The sequence below is a fragment of the Tasmannia lanceolata genome, unplaced genomic scaffold, assembly GCF_043159265.1.
Source record: "Tasmannia lanceolata isolate RefF3 unplaced genomic scaffold, GAP_Taslan_0.1 ptg000002l, whole genome shotgun sequence".
Lineage (NCBI taxonomy): Eukaryota > Viridiplantae > Streptophyta > Magnoliopsida > Canellales > Winteraceae > Tasmannia > Tasmannia lanceolata.
Window position 1 is genome coordinate 45,717,283 of NW_027518679.1, and position 21,290 is coordinate 45,738,572.

Sequence of the window (21,290 nt, forward strand, 5' to 3'; positions counted from 1 at the left end):
CCTGACCTCGGGATTTCATTCGAATACGCGGGTTTAGGGTCCTGTCAAAATGGGGTGTCTACACTTAGCTCGTTCGCTAGGCAAACGTGATCGGATCTTGACAAAATTTCACAGGGACCTTGGTGGGACCCTAAGCTAGCCCAGGGTGTAATTAGGGACCATAACGCACTGATTTGGAAAAGTTAAGCACAAAACATGGAGGTGCAGGGCACGGTCAAAATGGGGTGTCTACAGATGCCCCTCTTTGGCAGAGTGTGCTTGTCACACGATTGGCAAAGCTGACAAGACAACACATTTTGGCCGACCCGATTGTCAAAACAAAATAATTTTTTTGGGTTTTGATTCTAAAATGGTATTCACAAAGGTAAAATATCAAAGTAACACTATGAAACTCAAAGACTAAAAGCAAAGGGGAGATAACCTCTCACTGACTCTTAACTCGGTGCTTGCATTGAAGAATGAAGATTTTGATTGACAAATTAAACCAAGAATCACTTGGCTAATTATCGGGAGCCAAAACGGGTAAAGAATATTTGAGAAGACTCAAAACCGGATTATGAAATTACCAAAACGGGTAAAGAAGTATTTGAGAAAACTCAAACTTTCAATACCGGACTACAAGACGGGCAGAGAACGTTTGAGAAAACTCAAACTATCAATACCGGAATACAAAACAAGTGGAAAATATTTGAAAAGACTCAAATTATCAATACGGAATACAAGACGGGTAGAGAATGTTTGAGAAGACCAAAACTATCGATACCGGGTTACAAAACGGGTAAAGAATGTTTGAGAAGACTCAAACTTTCAATACCGGATTACAAGACGGGTAGAGAATGTTTGAGAAGACTCAAACTTTCAATACCGGATTACAAGACGGGTAGAGAATATTTGAGAAGACTCAAATTTTCAATACCGGATTTCAAAACGGGTAAAGAATGTTTGAGAAGACTCAAACTTTCAATATCGGATTACAAAACGGGTAAAGAATGTTTGAGAAGACTCAAACTTTCAATACCGGAATACAAGACGGGTAGAGAAGGTTTGAGAAGACTCAAACTATCAATATCGGATACATCGAGTTTTTATCCTAGAATCGAGAGCCGGATCATTCAAAACGGGTAAAGAATATTTGAGAAGACTCAAACTATCAATACCGGAATACAAACGGGTAGAGAATGTTTGAGGAGACTCAAACTATCAATACCGGAATACAAGACGGGTAGAGAAGGTTTGAGAAGACTCAAACTATCAATACCGGATACATCGAGTTTTTATCCTGGAATCGAGAGCCAGATCATTCAAAACGGGTAAAGATTATTTGAGAAGACTCAAATTTTCGATACCGGATTATAAAACGGGTAGAGGATGTTTAAGAAGACTCAAACTATCAATACCAGATACAAAACAGGTAGAGAATGTTTGAGAAGACTCAAACTATCAATACTGGATACAACGAGTTTTTATCCTGGAATCGAGATCCAGATCATTCGAAACGGGTAAAGATTATTTGAGAAGACTCAAATTTTCGATACCGGATTATAAAACGGGTAGAGAATGTTTGAGAAGACTCAAACTATCAATACCGGATACAAAACAGGTAGAGAATGTTTGAGAAGATTCAAACTATCAATACCGGATACATCGAGTTTTTATCCTGGAATCGAGAGCCAGATCATTCGAAACGGGTAAAGATTATTTGAGAAGACTCAAATTTTCGATACCGGATTACAAAACGGGTAAAGAATGTTTGAGAAGACTCAAACTTTCAATACCGGATTACAAGACGGGTAGAGAATATTTGAGAAGACCCAAATTTTCAATACCGGAGAGGATGATATCTCAAGCTTTTTATTCTGAAAATGACGATCAGGTCTCTCCTAACTTAACCTCCTAGAGGTCAGAGAGGAGGAAAGATAGTTAAGACATAGCACAGCTGGAATAGATCTGGAAATCACAACCTTTGCCACAGGTATAACTCAAAGGCATTCGATGAAATCTCGCGGGCATTGGCCTCTTTAAACAAATAAACCAAAACTCTGCCTATATTTTGAAAAAAAAAAAAAAAAAAAAAAAAAAAAAAAAAAAAAAAAAAACTCAATTTTAAATTCCAACGAGGATTGGATTTTTTTTTTCTGAAAAAACTGATCAAGGAGCCTAGCTCGAAAAGGGATGTTTGAGCTTTTCTTATCTTTATTTGACAAGAATAGCCATCTCAACCTTAAAGTTTTGTTCGACGTCTTTTATGACTTGGGAAACCAAGTCATAAAAGATGCCCCTAGTATGATTTTATTTCCATTACAAGATTCATAAGAGAGCCAAACGCAAGGGTTCAACTGAAGGCTTTCATTTCAAAGAAATACTTGAGGCTACAAAGCTTTTACAAATACAGGAAAATGGGTTCTGCTCAAAGCATTCTTCCTCCTGCACTTCGTGATAACATTCCGAATAAACTTGAAAAATTGCCCCTTCTGAACTCTGCTCTGTTCGGCTCTGTCCGCAGGAGATGCAACTTCTTGCTTTTAAAGTTTATCGCCCCAGCCTCAAGAGAAGTAAAGGCTAAACTTGACCTTAAAGACCTGGCTTTGACTTGACAATGAAAGATTTTTGACACACGATAAACGAGACTTTGACAAATGACGGACGAAAGCTTTGACAAACGCACAACATAGACTCTAAAAGAGACTGAATCTGCTTCTTAATTTGATAAATGTTTAAGGTGGTAACAGTCTACCGCTCTGAGGATCTTTTGAATACCGCATCTAAAAGTGTTTCATTCATCTTTTCGGTATTTCAGTCATGGTTATTATCTCCTTTGGATTACTTAGTTTTAACCATTTTAACTTGAAGAAGTATCGAAAGAGATTATGCTGGCGCTTATTCAGACTATGAAGTAATGCCAAAAACGGAAGCACAATCGGCTTTCAAAAGCTTGGTCCTTTGCGAAATCACTGCCATACTGAATTGCCCTTTTTAGGGTTTCGATTCAGCGGACCGCACGCCTTAATTTTTGCCTGGACTGTCTGCCCTTGCAGCTTTTCCATCCAGCAGGCTCAGCACCCTGATTTTTGCCTAAGCCGCCCTTTCGGGTTTTCAACTTAGCGGGTGAATGGCCCTAACTTTTGCCTAGACCGCCCTTGCGGGTTTTCAGTCTAGCGGGTCCAAGACTTCATCATTTTTCTTTTCTCTTTTTTTTTTATTTCTCTACAAACCTGGGCCAATAACACCAGAAGGACTTTTAGGTAGGCTTGGGTTCAAACAAGTTAACATTTGGTAAGTCTTGAGCAACTAGACCGAATCTGGACCATCCAGACTGCCTACGTATCCCCAAAGAAATTGAGAATCAGGTCCCGCGTAGTTCGAGGTTAATATCTTTTATGACGAAAGACATAAAAGATGCCCCTGGTTTAAGTTTGACAAAGAGGTTTTGTTTTTGGCTCAAAGGAGTTTAGCAAAAAAGGGTTTTCATTTTTGAAATCTGGGCTACTGGCTTAAAAAGCTCAAGTCGTCCAAAGATGGCCTTCCAGTGTTTTAGGCGTAATATTTCTTTAACTGATCCAGGTTTGTAGGTTCTGTTAATTTTTCTTCATTTTCATCGAGGAGTCTTACGGCTTTTCCCGGCAGGACTTCATCGACAATATAAGGACCAGACCAATTTGGACGAAACTTCCCTCTCGGATCAAATACCGGTGCCCTATAGGACTTCAAGACAAGATCCCCTGGCTTCAAATCTCGGACACGAACCTTCTTATTGAACGCCCTTTCAATCCGCCTTTGATACCCCTGGATATGGTACAGAGCTCGTAACCTCTTCTCATCTATCATCTGCAGTTCTTGATGTCTGGCCTTCGCCCATTCAGATTCTGGCAAGCTTGCCTCTATCATCACTCTTAGAGATGAGATTCTGAGTTCAACAGGCAAAACTGCTTCCATTCCATACACTAAAGAATACGGAGTGACACCTGTAGAAGATCTGATCGACGTCCTGTAAGCCCACAAAGCATAAGGAAGCTTGTTTGACCAGTCTTTATAAGTTTCTGTCATCTTGCTGATGATTACCTTGATGTTCTTATTTGCTGCTTCAACGGCTCCATTCGTCTGCGGCCTATAAGGAGACGACTTGTGATGCTTTATTTTAAACTCTTCACACAAGTGCGCTACTTCCTTCTTGAAGTGAGAACCATTATCTGAGATTAACTCATGAGGTACTCCATATCTGCAAATAATGTTGGCACGGATGAACTTTGCAACTGTATTCGAAGTAATGGAAGCATACGAAGCGGCTTCAATCCATTTCGTAAAGTAATCAATTGCGACCAGAATGTATTCATGCCCGCTCGAGGACTTCGGATGAACCTTCCCAATTATGTCAATTCCCCATACTGAAAACGGCCATGGAGAAGTCATAGAGTGCAACTCCGAAGGAGGTACATGAATAAGATTTGCATAGACTTGACACTTATGGCATTTCTTCACAAATGCGAAGCAGTCTGCTTCCATTGTGGGCCAATAGAATCCAAGTCTCAAAATCTTTCTTGACAACATTTTCCCATTCATATGAGGTCCACAAACTCCCTCATGGGTCTGCTCGATAAGCTCAACTGCTTTGTCTTCATCAACACACAAAAGCTGGATTCCGTCAAAGGATCTGCGATATATCTGATCACCACAAATAACAAAATTGGCAGCTAATTTCTGAAGGGTTCTTCGCTCTTTTCCAGAAGCCTCAGGTGGATGCCCTTCACCAGATATGAGATTCCCGATGTCTGTATACCAGGGCTTTCCATCTGGGCACCTGGCCGCTATTTCGATAACGTTCACATGCGCTGGCTCCCATTGCAATCGCACTGTAAGCGGCTGGACCTCCATTGTTGCTGAAATGTCTAACATAGAAGCCAGTGTAGCCAAAGCATCAGCAAAATGATTCTTTGTTCTGTACAAGTGAGTGAACGTAATGCTCCTGAACTTCTGGACCAAAGATTCGAGATATGCATTATACGGGATCAATTTATCTTCCCGAGTCTTCCATTTTCCATTAGTCTGGCAAATGATCAAAATGGAATCTCCAAACACATCAATGTCTTGAATCTGCAAAGCTAAGGCTGCCTCCAGTCCGGCAATACAAGCTTCATACTCGGCCATGTTGTTGGTGCACTCAAACTGCAACTTGATAGATATAGGAATATACTCCTTCTGAGGGGATACGAGTACTGCTCCTATTCCCTGACCCTGGTTGTTGACTGCACCATCAAAATACATTGTCCATCTGGTATTTGGAGTATCTTCTTCAACATCCATAATCTCTTCATCGGGAAATTCAACCTTTAGGAATGCATTCTCTTCCACAGGGGAATCAGCTAACTGTTCTGCAATGACCCGCCCTTTAACAGACTTCTGAGTGACATAAGTAATGTCGAACTCAGATAACAATAATAGCCACCTTGCGGTTCTTCCAGTAAGAGCAGGCTTCTCAAACAGATACTTCAACGGATCCATTCGTGAAAGCAGAAGTACTTTACTTGATAACAAGTAGTGCCGGAGCCTCTGAGTTGCCCAAACTAATGCTAGACAGGTCTTCTCCAAGATTGTATATTTCACTTCGTATTCTAGCATCTTCTTGCTGATGTAGTATACTGGCCTTTCCTTCTTAAACCCTGAATCTTGCTGAGCAAGCATACAACCCATCGCCGTATCCGTGATGGATAAATACAACAACAATGGCTGACCCAGGATGACAGGGGATAAAACAGGAGGTAAGGACAAACACTGCTTGATTTTTTCAAAAGCCACTTGGCATTCTTCGGTCCATTTCTTCGATGAATTCTTCTTTAGAAGCTTGAAAATAGGCTCACAGGTCATAGTTAGATGAGCTATAAACCGTCTCAGATACTGAACTTTTCCGAGAAAACCTCGGATCTGCTTTTCGGTCTTCGGCGGTTCCATCTCCTGGATCGCTTTGATTTTCTGAGGATCTACTTCAATTCCCCTTTCGCTCACCATGAATCCCAGTAGCTTTCCTGAAGTAACCCCGAATACACACTTGCTAGGGTTCAGACGAAGCTGATACTGTCTGATTCTTTCAAAGAATTTTCTTAAAGAGACAGTATGCTCCGGCCGAGTCTTTCCTTTGACGATCATATCATCTACATAGACTTCGACTTCTTTGTGGATCATATCATGAAGAAGAGCAGTCGCAGCTCTCTGATAAGTAGCGCCTGCATTCTTCAACCCAAAAGGCATTACTCTGTAACAGTAAGTTCCCCACTGAGTAGTAAACGCTGTCTTGATCATATCTTCCGGCGCCATCTTAATCTGATTGTATCCCGAAAACCCATCCATAAAAGATAACAGAGCGTGACCAGCTGTATTGTCCACTAGAAGATCAATGTTCGGAAGCGGGAAATCGTCTTTCGGACTCGCCTTGTTGAGGTCTCTGAAGTCCACACACATCCTGACCTTTCCGTCCTTTTTGGGCACCGGCACTATATTCGCTAGCCATTCTGGATATTCAACAACTTGAATAAATTTTACTTCTAATAGCTTTTTAACTTCGTCATGAACTTTTAACTCCCATTCTGTTTTAAGTTTTCGGAGTTTTTGCTTCTTTGGCTTCGCGCCAGGGATTAAAGGCAACCGATGCTGGACAATGTCTTCACTCAATCCCGGCATGTCATCATAAGACCAAGCAAAGACCTCCTTGAACTCCTTAAGTAAAGTGATTAACTCCTCACGCTCTTCGGGAGATAAAGTTTTGCCAATTCGTATTTCCCGAATTAAGGTTTCGTCACCAATATTTACGGTTTCAATTTCCTCTTCGAGCGGTCTTGCTCGGCGACTCTCCTCTTGTTGAATCATATGTTTGATTTCAAGGGGAGTTTCGTCGGCATCCTCGTCAGAGGAGGAATCTTGATTATCATTATTAATATTATCAGTTTTAAGAGCAGATTCAGTACTTGAAATGGAAACAGGAGAAACAGAAACAGGGATGTATGTAAAAGAGTCTTTCATTTCATTCATAGAATTGGTTACATCAAGAATGGAATAGCCCACAGCAGGCATTGCATTGGACTTTAACGATGTATTCAAAGACTCAACAGACAACTCAACATTGAACTCAACCAACGCTGGCATATGTGCAGTTGAAGGAATAAACTCATCATCTAAAGTACTCTTGGACTCGACCTTATTAGAAAGAGACTTGTCACCGACTCCGGAACCAGATCCAACTTCTACGGTACCTGCATCAAAAGAATCGTTAGAATAAACAAACTCAATATCAGACTGGGAAGTAGACGTATACTTAGAGACTACTGACTCTTTTGGGGAAACGGGACTATACTGAAAGACTACTCGAGGTAAAACCTGGGAGGTCCAGTTGGTCAAGGGTCCCTCGGCTGGGGTGATTAACTCTGCAGGGTTCAGAATGGATGCATCTCTGCCTATCACTGCCACCTCTGATGCTTCGGTCTCACTGCCAACTACTGCTGCCACTGGATATTCAATCTGAAACATGCCATTCAGACAGCCTGGTTCAAAAACATCGGCCCAATCAGTTTTCGGTGCTGCCTCAGTAATCTGTGCACCCATTGGCGCTTCTGATAACTCTAGGTTAAAGAAAATTTCGAAACCTGGAAACCTCTGCCCTGTCACATCATCGGTCCACGGCTCAGCAAACCCGCAAAATGGAAAATCTGCCCCCTCTTTTCTGAAAATGCCGTTTCTGACCAGACTGATTGATCCCATAGGCAATTCTAGTCCCCGGCGACGGCACTCGGCCCATTTCAGCATGTATCTTTTCATTTCCTTGACCTCCTGCTCGGTCGGCTCATATCCCAGGCCAAAGAGACCATTGAAAGTTCTGATCACAGGCCACTCAGTAGGGCCTTGATGATATTTGCCCAGCCCTGCGCCCGGAATATAACCTTGTTTACGGATCATCCTGACTACATTCGAGTTGGTGCTAGTCAAGAAGAAAACTTCCTCGCCCATGGCTTCTTTCATGGATATGACCGACACCTCCAGTGAAAAACCTGTCAAGCTGACATCGGCTTCCTTCCCAACTACTAGCTCTTGTGAAATCTGCCCAATCTCTAAGTCCGGGTCACCCTTTACAGTCACTACCCTGCCGTTATGAACAAACTTCAACTTTTGATGAAGGGTAGAAGGGATAACTCCGACCTTATGCAGCCAAGGTCGACCCAATAACAGCAAGAAAGAAGCCTTAATGTCCAATACTTGAAATTCGATGTCGAAGTCTTCTCCTCCAATCTGGATTTCAGTGGCCAGGGTTCCGATGACATCTCGCCGGGTGCCATCATACGCTAATATACCCTGCTCAGAAGGAATGAAATCCCCGGGCCCGAAGCCCAAAGTTGCTGCAGTACTTAGAGGACAAATATTCAGAGCGGACCCATTGTCGACTAGCACTTCGGGTACCCTTTTCTTGTTGCAGATCACAGTAATTTTGAGTGAACGGGCATGGTCACTCCCTTCAGGAGGTAAATCATCGTCCGTGAAAGATATTACCTTGGAAGTCCTAGTTACCGCGACTAGGCTTACTAACTCATCGGGAGTGATCTCAGTTGACACCTGAGCAGCATTCAACTCCTTGAGTACAACCTTCCTGTGCTTAGACGAAGACATAAGTAGGCCCCAAATGGAAACGTTTGCTTGGGTCTTCTTCAGCTGCTTCAACAGATTATCTTCTTCCTCATCTGCACTCGGCCTACTCTGCCCCTGATTCTCAGCTGCTCTTACTGCTTCTGCAGGGTTTTCTGCTCTCAATTCCGCGGGCTTGAACACACGGCCACCCCTGGTAACATGACGAAGCTCGTCACACTGATCTTCTAACAGAAGCAAATCATCTGCATCCATTCTCAGAACATACGGAGTTTCAATTACCTCCTCTTCTTCAAAATCACCCATCCTTAGAACATAAGGCGTTTCCTTTTCTGCCTCGACATCTTCACATCGAAGGACATATGGAGAGGACGCCTCTGCCAAGCTGGTGCTCCCCCTCCAGAGGGCATAAGACCTTTCTCTTTCCATCTCCTCGATCTCTTCAGGATCAAATCTTAGAATATAAGGTTCATCAGGAGTGATTGCACAAATGAGAATGGATGGATCAAGAACTGGCTCCTCGACAAAAATGGCATTCGTCGCAGGAGGAGGAATTGCACGATGATTGGGAAGGGGATTCCGAGTTACATTGGGCCTTTCCACCTCAAGCTTTCCGTTCTCTAACATAGTCTGGAGCGCATGCTTTAAGGCCAGACATCTTTCAGTGAGGTGACCCGAATTTCTGTGGTATTCACAATACTGGTCTGCTCTCCAATATGGGGGTAACGGGTTAGGTACTGGCCTAATTTCAGGTAGCCTGATTTTCTTATCCCTTATCAACTTTTTCAGAATCAGAGGTAAAGGGTATGGGAGCGGATCAAAGTGTCTCAGAGGTTTTTGTTCTACTGGGGCTGGGGCTGGTCTCGCCACCTCTGTTACAGTCCTGGCCTCCGGGCGAACATAGTTTACGTGGTCAACTTCTTTCTGTGCGACCACGGGTCTCTTTCCTTCCCTGATCTCTGATGGGAGCCTGGCCCTCAGACCCTTAGCTATTGCATCCTCAGTCCTCGTCCCAGTCTTAATTAGATGGTCAAAATCGGTGTAATGCTGAGGGGACAAAAAATGGAAATACTGCGGCGACAAACCCTTGATCACCAGCTTGATCTGATCTTCTTCTGATAGCCTCTCGCTTAGCTGGGCAGACTTTCGACGCCAACGACGGATGAAAAAAGTAAAGGTCTCCAGAGGACCTTGCTTTAACTGCTTGAGATCCCTTTTGGTAACCTCTATCCCCTCTTCCATAGAAAACTGCTCTACAAATTTGTTGGAGATGCTTTGTAAGGTCTTCACCTCTTCGGGCTTTCGACGTAGAAACCACTTCTTCGCCACCCCAGTAAGAGACATTGGAAAGACCCTGGCCATTTGCTCAGGAGATAGCCCACACTGCTGCGACATCTCAATAAACCACCTCATATGATTCCGGGGACATCCAGTCCCATCATATTTGTCGTAATCGGGGGTTTTGAATTTAGGGGGCATGGTGACTCCCGGAGACATTATCAGCTCAGATATATCGAACTGCTTTGGGCCTTGATGCTTCAAGCCTTCCATTTCTTTTGTCAGCTTCTCCAATTGATCAGCTACCTGTTTTTCTTTATTATATCGGGCCACATCTGGAATGCAATATTCTTCAGCATACTGCCCTTCCTCTAGGTCGACGTCTACTGGTGAAATGAAAGGGTGGTTCAAATTTGCAGGGCTCGGATTTGCCGGTATAGCGGGAGGGGGTTGAACCGTAGGTGCTCTAGAAGTAGAGACCTTTTCATTAGACTGGGCTTTCATTTGGGCCATCTCCTCTTTCATAAAGGCCATATCCCGGGTAAGATTCACCATCATCTCTTGAATTTTAGTTAGCGCATCATTGGGTTCAGCCATTTGGACAGACTCTAGGGATTCAGATGATTCAGATAAAGAGGATGCAGATTGTTCAGGTAAGGTTAACGGTTCAAATTGACGAATGAGTCTAGACGTGGTTGACTGTCTAGACCATGCAGGTTGACTGACACCTGAGGGAGCGATGTTTGCTCGATTTTAGAATCCTGTATTGGAAATTAACATACTAAATTAAAACGATAAGCATTGAGATAAAGTATTCTGTACCAAATAAGATAAGAGAAAGACATAAATGCTATTCCATTGATCAATAGTCAAAATGTAGTTACAATCAAAACATTAGTCTTTGTTAACAATTGGATGAAAGTAACCATTTACAATGAAATTTGAAGAAATTAAAATGACAATTTCATGAAAAGGAATCTTCAAAGCTCTTCGATCCGAGCTCTCTTGTTTGCAGGCTCCTCCAGTATTTCTCCCTTCCGAAGTTTAGATGCGAAAGCAGATCTCCTCTCCGCGATTTTGTCTCTCCAAGCAGCTACTATGGATGCAATGAGATCAGGAGTAAGGTTTTCACAGCTAGGTGGTGTGATAACCTTAGGAGTACAAGAGTGTGCGGTAATCTGACAAGGGAAGCACAAAGGTGCATAGAAAGATGATTTCTCTAAACCCATAAGATAAACAAATGAGTATGGGTAGGTGCTGGTGATAATTTGTGGACATGATTGACTCACCCAATGAAATTGGTTTTCCCTTACATTCTGCAGCCAATGGCGCCATTCATTAAGCTGAGATTGCTTAACCTTTGTCTTCCAAGAATGAAAACTCTTAAGAGTGTACTCAATGCTGTTTTGTGGCTGAAGGATAGTGAGTTTCTCACATAGCCACACATATAACAGCTTAGCACATCCGAAAAAATTATCCTGCACCTTTTTACTAGCAATGAGGTCTAAGCCATAAAAGGTTTCGGCTAGCATTGTAGGGACAGGATTTCTCCCCTCATTTATCTGATCTACTATCGCCAACAAAGTGAAAGGGGCGGCACTAGAGTCTCTGCGAAGGACATGGCGTGCAAAGACAACAAAGACTAACACATTACGTCGACACTCCTGAAAACGGGAGTCAGTAGGATCGACGTTTTTGGAAAACAACTCAATGAGGGTCTGAAATTGCACATTTCTCTCTGTTAAGCAATGCAGAGTTTTCACAACCTTATTTTCGAATAATCTGCGAAAGAGATCATGAGGAGAGTCTATGCTCGAAGGTCGGATCCAAAGTCCCTCAGGAGGAAGCTCTAGCAAGGCACACCAATCTTCAAATACAGGACAAAGTTCAAAAGATCCAAATCGAAAGACATGGAAGACAGGGTCCCAAAATCCAGCAGCTGCTTGAAGAAACTTCCAATTTATACCACGACTATTCAGATGGGTAAAAGAACTGATGAAACGCTCGGCCACACTCCTTTCTTCACATCTCAACGGAAAAGATTTAACAGTCTCAGCTATCCACTTGTCTAACAAATTATTCGCCATGATCAGACCTAAAATTCAGATAGGACAAAGATCAGGAGAGAATGGGGATAACTTTGCATAGACAAATGACCAGGGTAATCTGAAAATCAATTTCATTAAAAAGATGAACTCTGTGATAATGAATTTTTCATCAAAGATGAGAGGTAGCCAATAGATCAGAAAAATAAACCACGGCCATAAGATGACAGAAGTAGGTCATAAACCGGATCTAAATCTGGTGATGAATACCATTAACTGTACGATCAAGAGGATCAATCATGCTAGACCATGGTCATAAGGACAGCGAACGAGCTATCGGCCAGATCTCAAGACAAAACAGGTAAGGATCTAATCCTACTGAGCAATGTATATATGGGAATCAAGACAAAGTAGACTGACTCCAAAGGATAGCAATCATGCTCAACATGTGTTGCGAAAAATTCGGCAGCACAACGGCTATACAAGGAAGTCAAGGTAAGGCAAACTCATGGTTTTCCTAATTCTAAGAAATAGCGGTTATGCTCAAAATGTTCTGGACCAAATCCGGCAGCATAACGACGCTAAACAAGGAAGTAAGGTAGGGTAAACTCATGGATTTCCTAACTCAAAGAGATAGCGATCATGCTCAAAATATTCTGGATAAAATCCGGCAGCATAACGGCTAGACAAAGGATTCCCACAACTCAATATATGAACAACGGTGGTAGGATAAATTCGGAATATGGTTACCAGAGAAAGGTGACCAAATGAAGGACCGACCAAAGGTGAGAGCATATATGACAACGGGTCAAATCCTATAATCAACAGATCAAAGGACAAAACCAGGTCAAGGATATGGCAAGCAAAAGCCATTGACTAGATCTAAATCCGAATAACGAATGGATATAACCAATTGAAATGAATAAGGAACTCTAACTTAAGAGGAGAACCCTAATATACATAATCAGTATATATAGGCATATATACATACACACAAATCCTAACCAGGGGCACCAGCCCTAATTCTAATCTAGCGGAGTCAAGGAAGTCTCGACTCAAGACAGACTGATGAGTGAACTAGGACCGTGTTGTAGCCATGTAAAATGAGCTACCCTAGTCTACAAATAGGACAAAGCTCCTAACTCTAGGCTCCACATGTGTGAGCAACACATGTTCGACCCTATATGAATGTAATATACTTATATAAACACGGGTACTTCCTAGTTAGGTTTCACTAAGTCAGTAAGTATATACATAATATATCAAACAAAATAGGGCTCCGGACTCAATCTAATGGGTACTATGCGTATGAAACATACTTAATATGTATAACAAAAGTACGCCCAATGTTATACATAGTATGCTTCATTGCTCATCGGCTGCTGTAAACACAAGTACGCCCAGTGTTTACGGCTGCAGCACCGGCGCATAGCTTGGAAATAGATTCAACAGTACCATCAGGGTGTAATGACATCCCAGTCGGGCACGCATTCAATCTATCCCGTGGAGCCAATAATAATGAAAAACAATGAAATAAGTAAAGAATAAACAATATGATAACATATGATGTGCAGTGTGTGAATCCCTTGTTTTAATTACGCACCTATCTGGTGCCCCTGGATTCTAACGATAGAATTCCCATTTAAAATGATTTTAGCTCAAATTTCTCCGAAGTTAGTAAAAATGGCATTTTTATAGAGTTAGGCAATGTTTCAAGAACTCCCCAGCAGAGTCGCCAGCCTGTGGACCCCGATCCTGAGGACGAGTGCCGAGGGACGCGAGATCCCACCCGCAATCCTCTAAGATCTCCACAACGTGAAGGAGAGCTCTACCAAGGAACTCTCGAAACGGATGCCACCCTCACAGCATAGCATGAGTGGCGATATAAAAAGAAAGAGATGCATCCTGATCCGGAGCCAGGGCTCGAAACCAAGATATATCTGAAAATAACTCAGAGTCGCCATCCATGGACATGCCATGGAACCAAAACAAATGCTCTGTTTGCAATGGATAACCAGAGATACAAAAGGTCCGTGCCTGATGACGAATGGGGAAGGGGTTAGGCGCCCCCAATTCGCCCAAGTGCAAGCACCTGGTCTCTTATGCCATTTATTATTAACTCCAAAGAAGTTTGGGTAAAAATCATGTGAAATGGGAACAATCCTCAGGATTCGTCTACCTAAGCATGCATTTCCTGAGGATAAAATAATAAGCACACATAAAATAAAATGAAAGATGTGGCACCTAAGCATAGCTAGGTTATGAGTGACATGCCTAATGGGTGTCTAAGTTCTGATGTGCAATCACATGCAAGCTATAGCTAAAAGGTATAGGATCAGTACTAGAAAATAAGAAAAACACATCAAAACACACAATAACAATACAACAAATCCTAAGACTCTAAATTATTAGCCCGAGTCCTCGGATGGTCTGGTATTCATCCAAAGAAGCCTACGTATCCCCGCCTCCACGAGAATCAAGGCAACGTAGTTCTTCGCGCCTATTCTAAGCTAGGATGCCTAAGACACCTAGACCTCTATCCTAGACTCGATCTAAAAGACCGGACTAGTTATTAAAGTTTATTGTACGATTATTTAAATTCCAGTGAATTGTGAATTTTAGGACACCCTATATGCCCTAACTAAATGCAGATTAGCCCTAGGCTAATGCAGGTGGTTCCTACAACCTACGTGTAACTAGGCTGTATGCCCTAAGGAAAACAATAGGATTGCTAACGTATCCAAGACCTAGTCATCGGTCGGCGATGTGAATCGCCAACTGACCGGACGGAGGCGCTCCTATAACTCTAGGACAAACCCCTAACTCTAAAACAAGCACACAACAAACAAACAATCAAACAACCTATCAAAAGAAAAACCCTAACTCTAAAACTCTCTATCTAGGAGAAACTCCTAACTCTAGAGGAAGATCTTTTGAAAACAAGATTTTAAAGGTTTTTGAAGAAGGTTTAAAACATTTATTTACAAAAAAGTTTGGCTGGACTTGGGATATGGATCCCAAGCTGCACTACGTACCTCGTGAGAGAGGATCAAGCCAACGTAGTTCGAAACGAACTCTCAAACTACGCTTCTAAAAGAAACACTCACACTTCAGATTTTTTTAAGGTTTTTTATATTTTCAAATGTTTTTGATATTTTTAAAGTTTTTTCAAATATTTTTGAGTTTTAAATTTCTAATGTTTTTTGGATTTTAAAGCTTTTCCAATGCTTAGGACCTTTAAATGTTTTCAATCTTAAAGGGAACACGCAAGAACAACCATAAACTAGGGCAAAGCCCTAAATCCAAAAGGGGAAACCCGGAATAAGCAACTAACGCCTCAAAGAGACGAACCACAACAAGAAAGATAGCGTCCCAAGAAGAGAGAAAACGATCCAAGATCCCAAGCAAGCAAAGCTCTAATAAGACTGAGTTAGTCTCTAATCAAAATGAAATAACGACAACTCTAAAGGAGAAACTCCTAACTAAAAACACTAAAGGGGGGGAACAAATGAGTCAGAGACTCTCTAATAACACTACCGAGTTAAAGACTCAACTCTAAAAGGGGAGGCCACTCTAACATGAGGCTAGGTAAGCCTCCTAAAGGGGAAACTCTCTATATGAGACGAGGCTTGTCTCCGAGACACAAATGACGTAAAAAGGAATAAGAGACCCTGTGCATATTTGGCAAAGGTAAAACACCCAGCCGGGCCGGACAGCTACCTAGCCCTAGGGTGCAACAAATGTGCAACCCAATACCCATAAGGGTAGGGGTATGAAGCCAAGCCGAGTAGGGTGTTCTCCCAAAACCAAACGGCGCACAAAGAGGAGGTTTAGCAAGAGAATGAGACCGGGCGGGTCTAAAAGGAATAAGAGACCGTGGCATATTTGGCAAAGGTGAAACACCCAGCCGGGCCGGACAGCTACCTAGCCCTAGGGTGCAACAAATGTGCAACCCAATACCCATAAAGGTAGGGGTATGAAGCCAAGCCGAGTAGGGTGTTCTCCCAAAACCAAACGGCACACAAAGAGGACTAACGAGAGAATGAGACCGGGCGAGTCTCCCAAACACACACAAAAATGGGCTCCAAGTAACCTTATCATTGCCCTGAGAAGGGTTCTAACTAGTTAAATACTCTAAGAGAAGGAAATCCCTTAACCTGCAAAAACTCTAAGGCAGGAAGGGAAGAGGTTGGCTCAAGAAACGTTCTGTCATAGCCTGATCCTTGAGGACAGGAACTCTGAAACTGAATCCTCAGGCGTGGACTAAAGAATTGACGAAATCGTCGGAGTTGGGAGTTCGGATTCCGTTGGAGTCAACAGAGCTGAAGATAAATGATTGAAAGCTCACACAGTAAACGGACGATGTGAAGGCGCAAATTGGATCGGGCGCGGTCTTGGCTCCGGCCAAACTACCGGAGAAGAAGATCAAGGACTCTTCCCCTCCTCTTTCTGCTATTTTCCTCCCTCTGGTTTTTCTTCGCGAGAGAGAGAGAGAGATCGGAGGGAGACTCATCATGAGGAGAGTGGTTGTCCCCCTCATGTCCCCCCCCATTTTCTTAATTTTTCAAAAAAAATAAAAAAATAAAAAAAATAAAAATCATTACATGCATCGGATACCAAAAGAAAACAAAAAAAACATACTCATTACGCCCAATTTTAAAACCAAAGAAAATGATGACTGTCCTTATCCTCTCTTTGAATACAAGCGGATCCCACATTAGCGGGCCCCACACCAGCGGGTCCCACATCAGCGGACCCCACATCAGCGGGCCCCACACAAAACGGGTCCCACATCAGTGGGCCCCACACAAGCGGGTCCCACATAAACGGGTCCCACATCAGCGGGCCTGTGGTACCCGAATCCCGCGAGAGGGGTGTGGGGCGCGAGCCGCCGCTCTCTCTCTCTCTTGGTCTCTCGTACCCACGCGATTGGCGTGTGCATTTTAATGTTGATTTGAATTAATCTTTCCTGTGAACTTGGGATCACTAAGGCAATCCGAATTCCACACGAAAGAGACTGACAGAGTCGCCACCTAGATGTGGGATCTAGGACCCGTAATTAACCAGAAATCTAGACTCGCTACCTGGTTACGAGAATGGAAGGTATGGGGAGTTATCCGCCACATGCACCATTCCTGCCCGATAATCGGTCTTCGATTCCAAAAGCTAATTCTTTTAAATTTATTTTAAATGGCTCATTCAACTCTATGTTAATGTGCGAACTAAGTGACATGCATCCTATGATCTAATTTTAATGTGAATCCTAGATGTGTATCTTGATTTATTAATTTGTCTGGATTCATTCTAAGTGAAAGTTCTCCTAGAATTCTAATTTCATGGAAAATCCTAAGTGATTTGATTAAGCATTTACAAGAAAATTAATATACAAAACACCACAATTTGTTTGTGGTGCCGACTCGCGGGTGGTATGCCATCAGACATCCAAGCTGCCTACGTACCCAAGCCTTACTGGGATCAGAGTCGACGTAGTTCGGTGCACCTAAGCTAAGTTACATATGCCTAACTCAACTAAGACACCGACCTAGACGGGATTGACTGTTTCAACAGTTTTAGGAGAAGTTATTTAATTCAAGTTGAAGATTTTATTATCTTAGGATTTCATCTAAGATGCTATATGATTCTCATCTAAATGCAAATGGTCCCTTAGACTAATGCAGGTTTGCCTTACATCCTAGTTTACTAGGCTTGTCCTAGGGAAAGATTGGGTGACTAGTGTAACTAGACCTATGGCACGGTTGCTATACATAGCAAGCGTCCGTGATGAGGCCGGACTCCTAACTCTAGGACTCCCTAAAACTTAGGACACGACACGACACCGGTGTTCCTAAATTGGGCTCTAAGGGTCCTTACGACGGAAACCGTGATCCAACGGTTCTGAAAGACACAAGACAAATCGATTTAAATTCTCGAGGTTAGTGAAAAAAGGGATGGAAGAGATGATGAAATAGTGTGAGGGAATGAGAAAGATAGAGAAAGGTGCGACTGAACTTGGGAGTGCCAAATTGCCTACGTACCCCGCGATGGGGATCAAGCCACACGTAGTTCCGCTGGGGAGGTTGCTTGGATTTTGGAAAACAGGTTTGGTATTTGGATCAGGAATCGGGTTTGTATTTGAGCATTGGACTTGAGATTCAAAAACATTGATATAGCAATGGGATTTTGGAATTGGGAATTTGCATCAAAGAATTGAGCATATTGGAATCATCAAGGGTTTGAATTTTCGGAATTCAAAGTGGGCGGGCTTATGAGATTCGGCCAAATGGATTCAGACATGCGACTCGGATTGTGTTGGGATATGACTTGGTTGGATTGGGTTAATGGTTAGGGTCAAGTGAGTCGGGTCTAAGTTAGGAGCAAACCCGAGACTAGCCATGGTCTAACTAGGAGGAAGCAGGGTACAAACCAGGGTGCGGACCAGGGTGCACCAGGGTGCGAACCAGCAGGGAACCAGGGTGCGAACCAGCAGGGAACCAGGGTGCGAACCAGCAGGGGAACCAGGGTGCAACCAGCAGGGAACCTGGGTGCAACCAGCAGCGAACCTGGGTGCAACCAGGGTCTAACCAGAGTGCGAACCAGCAGGGAACCAGGGTGCGAACCAATATCGAACTAGGGTGCGAACCAGTAGGGAACCAGGGTGCAACCAGCAGGGAAGCAGGGTGCGAACCAGTAGGGAACCAGGGTGCAACCAGCAGGGAACCAGGGTGCGAATCAGTAGGGAACCAGGGTGCAACCAGCATCGAACCTGGGTGCAACCAGCAGCGAACCTGGGTGCAACCAGGGTCTAACCAGAGGCTAACCAGGGGGAAAACAGACCCTACATGCTTCCTAACATGGTTTTTCTTTTAAAGTAAAAGATATGCATGAAAACAGACCCTACATAGAATTGAAATAAATGCCTACCTCTTTGGAAACCCACTTTGTGTTTGATTTTTCTTTGATGGTAATTCCTTGAAGATGATTCCTTGCTTGATAATGACTGCTTTTGATATATATCACCCAACGTATAAAATCACCCGATCCGGCAAGGATGGCCGAACCCTTGAAGAGATGAGGGAGAGGGATGAATTTTCTAAGAGAGGGGTTCTTTTTCTTCTTTTTCTTTGGATGGTGGGATGAGAGGGTATTTATAGGAGAATGGGATAGGAGGTTAGGTGAGGTTAGGTGAGGTTAGGTGAGGTTAGGTAAGGTTAGGTGAGGTTAGGTGAGGTTTGGGTGGTTAGGATGAGAGGAGAGGTTAGGTGAGGTTAGGTGAGGTTTGGATGGTTAGGATGAGAGGAGAGGTTAGGTGGTTTTGGATGGTGAGACCCAGGTCAAGATCTGTCATTGATCTAACGATTTACGGAAATCGGGTCTCGGAATGGAATCAGGGTCCGGGCTATGAAGTGACCCTAGCTTATTTTGTCCCGATTGATGATCCGTAAAGTCAGATCAAGATATTAATGACCTAAAACATATAAATCAATGATAGAGGGGGTTCTCACATGGATTTAACACACTAATTTATTTGTTGATTAAAACAAAACAAAATGGGGTGTCTACAGATGCCCCTCTTTGGTAGAGATGACGTAGTCATTGAATACCAAAGTTAAAAATGACAGAACCATTTTGCGTAGCTTTAATCGACAAAGGACTCTCTAGACACAACGCACCTTAACATAATGCAAAACCTTAGATGAAACCCTAGAACTTGAATAATAAAAAAAACTCGATGCGGCGCCGTTCACAAACGGGCAATTAGAGAATGAGATATCATTTTCGAATGGATTCTGAAGGGAAAGGACAAAGATCGCTCTCAAACAGTTTTTAGAAGGAGATGAGACGCCGCTCACAAGCGGGTTCAACGAGGATAAGAAGCATTCCCAAATGGACTTGGATAATGAGGCACCGTTCACAAACGGCCTCAAGGAGGATAGAAAACCATTCACAGATGGACTCGAGAAATGAGGCACCGTTCACAAACGGGCTCAAGGAGAAGACAAGACCATTCACAAATGGACTCGAGAAATGAGGCACCGTTCACAAACGGGCTCAAGGAGAAGACAAGACCATTCACAAATGGACTCGAGAAATGAGGCACCGTTCACAAACGGGCTCAAGGAGGACGATACCATTCACAAATGGATTCGAGAAAAGAGGCACCATTCACAAACGGACTCAAGGATAAGACAAGACCATTCACAAATGGACTCGAGAAATGGGGCACCATTCACAAACGGGCTCAAGGAGAAGACGAGACCATTCACAAATGGACTCGAGAAATGAGGCACCGTTCACAAACGGGCTCAAGGAGAAGACGAGACCATTCACAAATGGATTCGAGAAATGAGGCACCGTTCACAAACGGGTTCAAGGAGAAGACGAGACCATTCACAAATGGACTCGAGAAATGAGGCACCTTTCACAAGAGGGCTCAAAGAGGACATGAGACCATTCACAAATGGACTCAGAAAATGAGACACCGTTCACAAACGGGTTCAAGGAGAAGACGAGACCATTCACCAATGGACTAGAGAAATGAGGCACCATTCACAAACGGGCTCAAGGAGGACATGAGACCATTCACAAATGGACTCAAAAAATGAGACACCGTTCACAAACGGGTTCAAGAAGAAGACGAGACCATTCACAAATGGACTCGAGAAATGAGGCGGCCCCGTTCACAAACGGGCTCGAAGAATTTAGAGATTTTTTATGAACTTGAATTTGACGTAGGATTGGATTTTTTATTTTTTATTTAATTAAGGATTTGGATTTGATAATTTTTTTTTTTTTTTGGAAAATGAGGTACCGTCCGCAAATGGGCTCAAGAAGAAGATGAGACCATTCACAAATGGCCTCGAGAAAAGAGGCACCGTTCACAAACGGGCTCAAAGAGGACATGAGACCATTCACAAATGGACTCAGAGAATGAGAAACCTGTTCACAAACGGGTTCAAGGAGAAGACGAGACCATTCACAAATGGACTCGAGAAATGATGCACCTTTCACAAAAGGGCTCAAAGAGGACATGAGATTTTTCATGAACTTGAATTTGACGTAAGATTGGATTTGTTTGAATCGGGGATTGGATTTGATGAATTTTTTTTTTATTTTTGAGAAATGAGGTACCGTCCGCAAACGGGCTCAAGGAAAAGACGAGACCATTCACAAATGGCCTCGAGAAATGAGGCACCTTTCACAGAAGGGCTCAAAGAGGACATGAGATTTTTCATGAACTTGAATTTGACGTAAGATTGGATTTGTTTGAATCGGGGATTGGATTTGATGAATTTTTATTTTTGGGAAATGAGGTACCGTCCGCAAACGGGCTCAAGGAGAAGACGAGAC

At 43.0% G+C, this 21,290-nt stretch overlaps 1 long non-coding RNA gene across 4 annotated transcripts in view; it reads left to right on the top strand.

Moving 5' to 3' along the window:
- The window catches only part of LOC143875496 (uncharacterized), an 82,535-nt gene that overhangs the window by 35,606 nt on the left and 25,639 nt on the right, over positions 1-21,290 (top strand). The window lies entirely within an intron of this gene.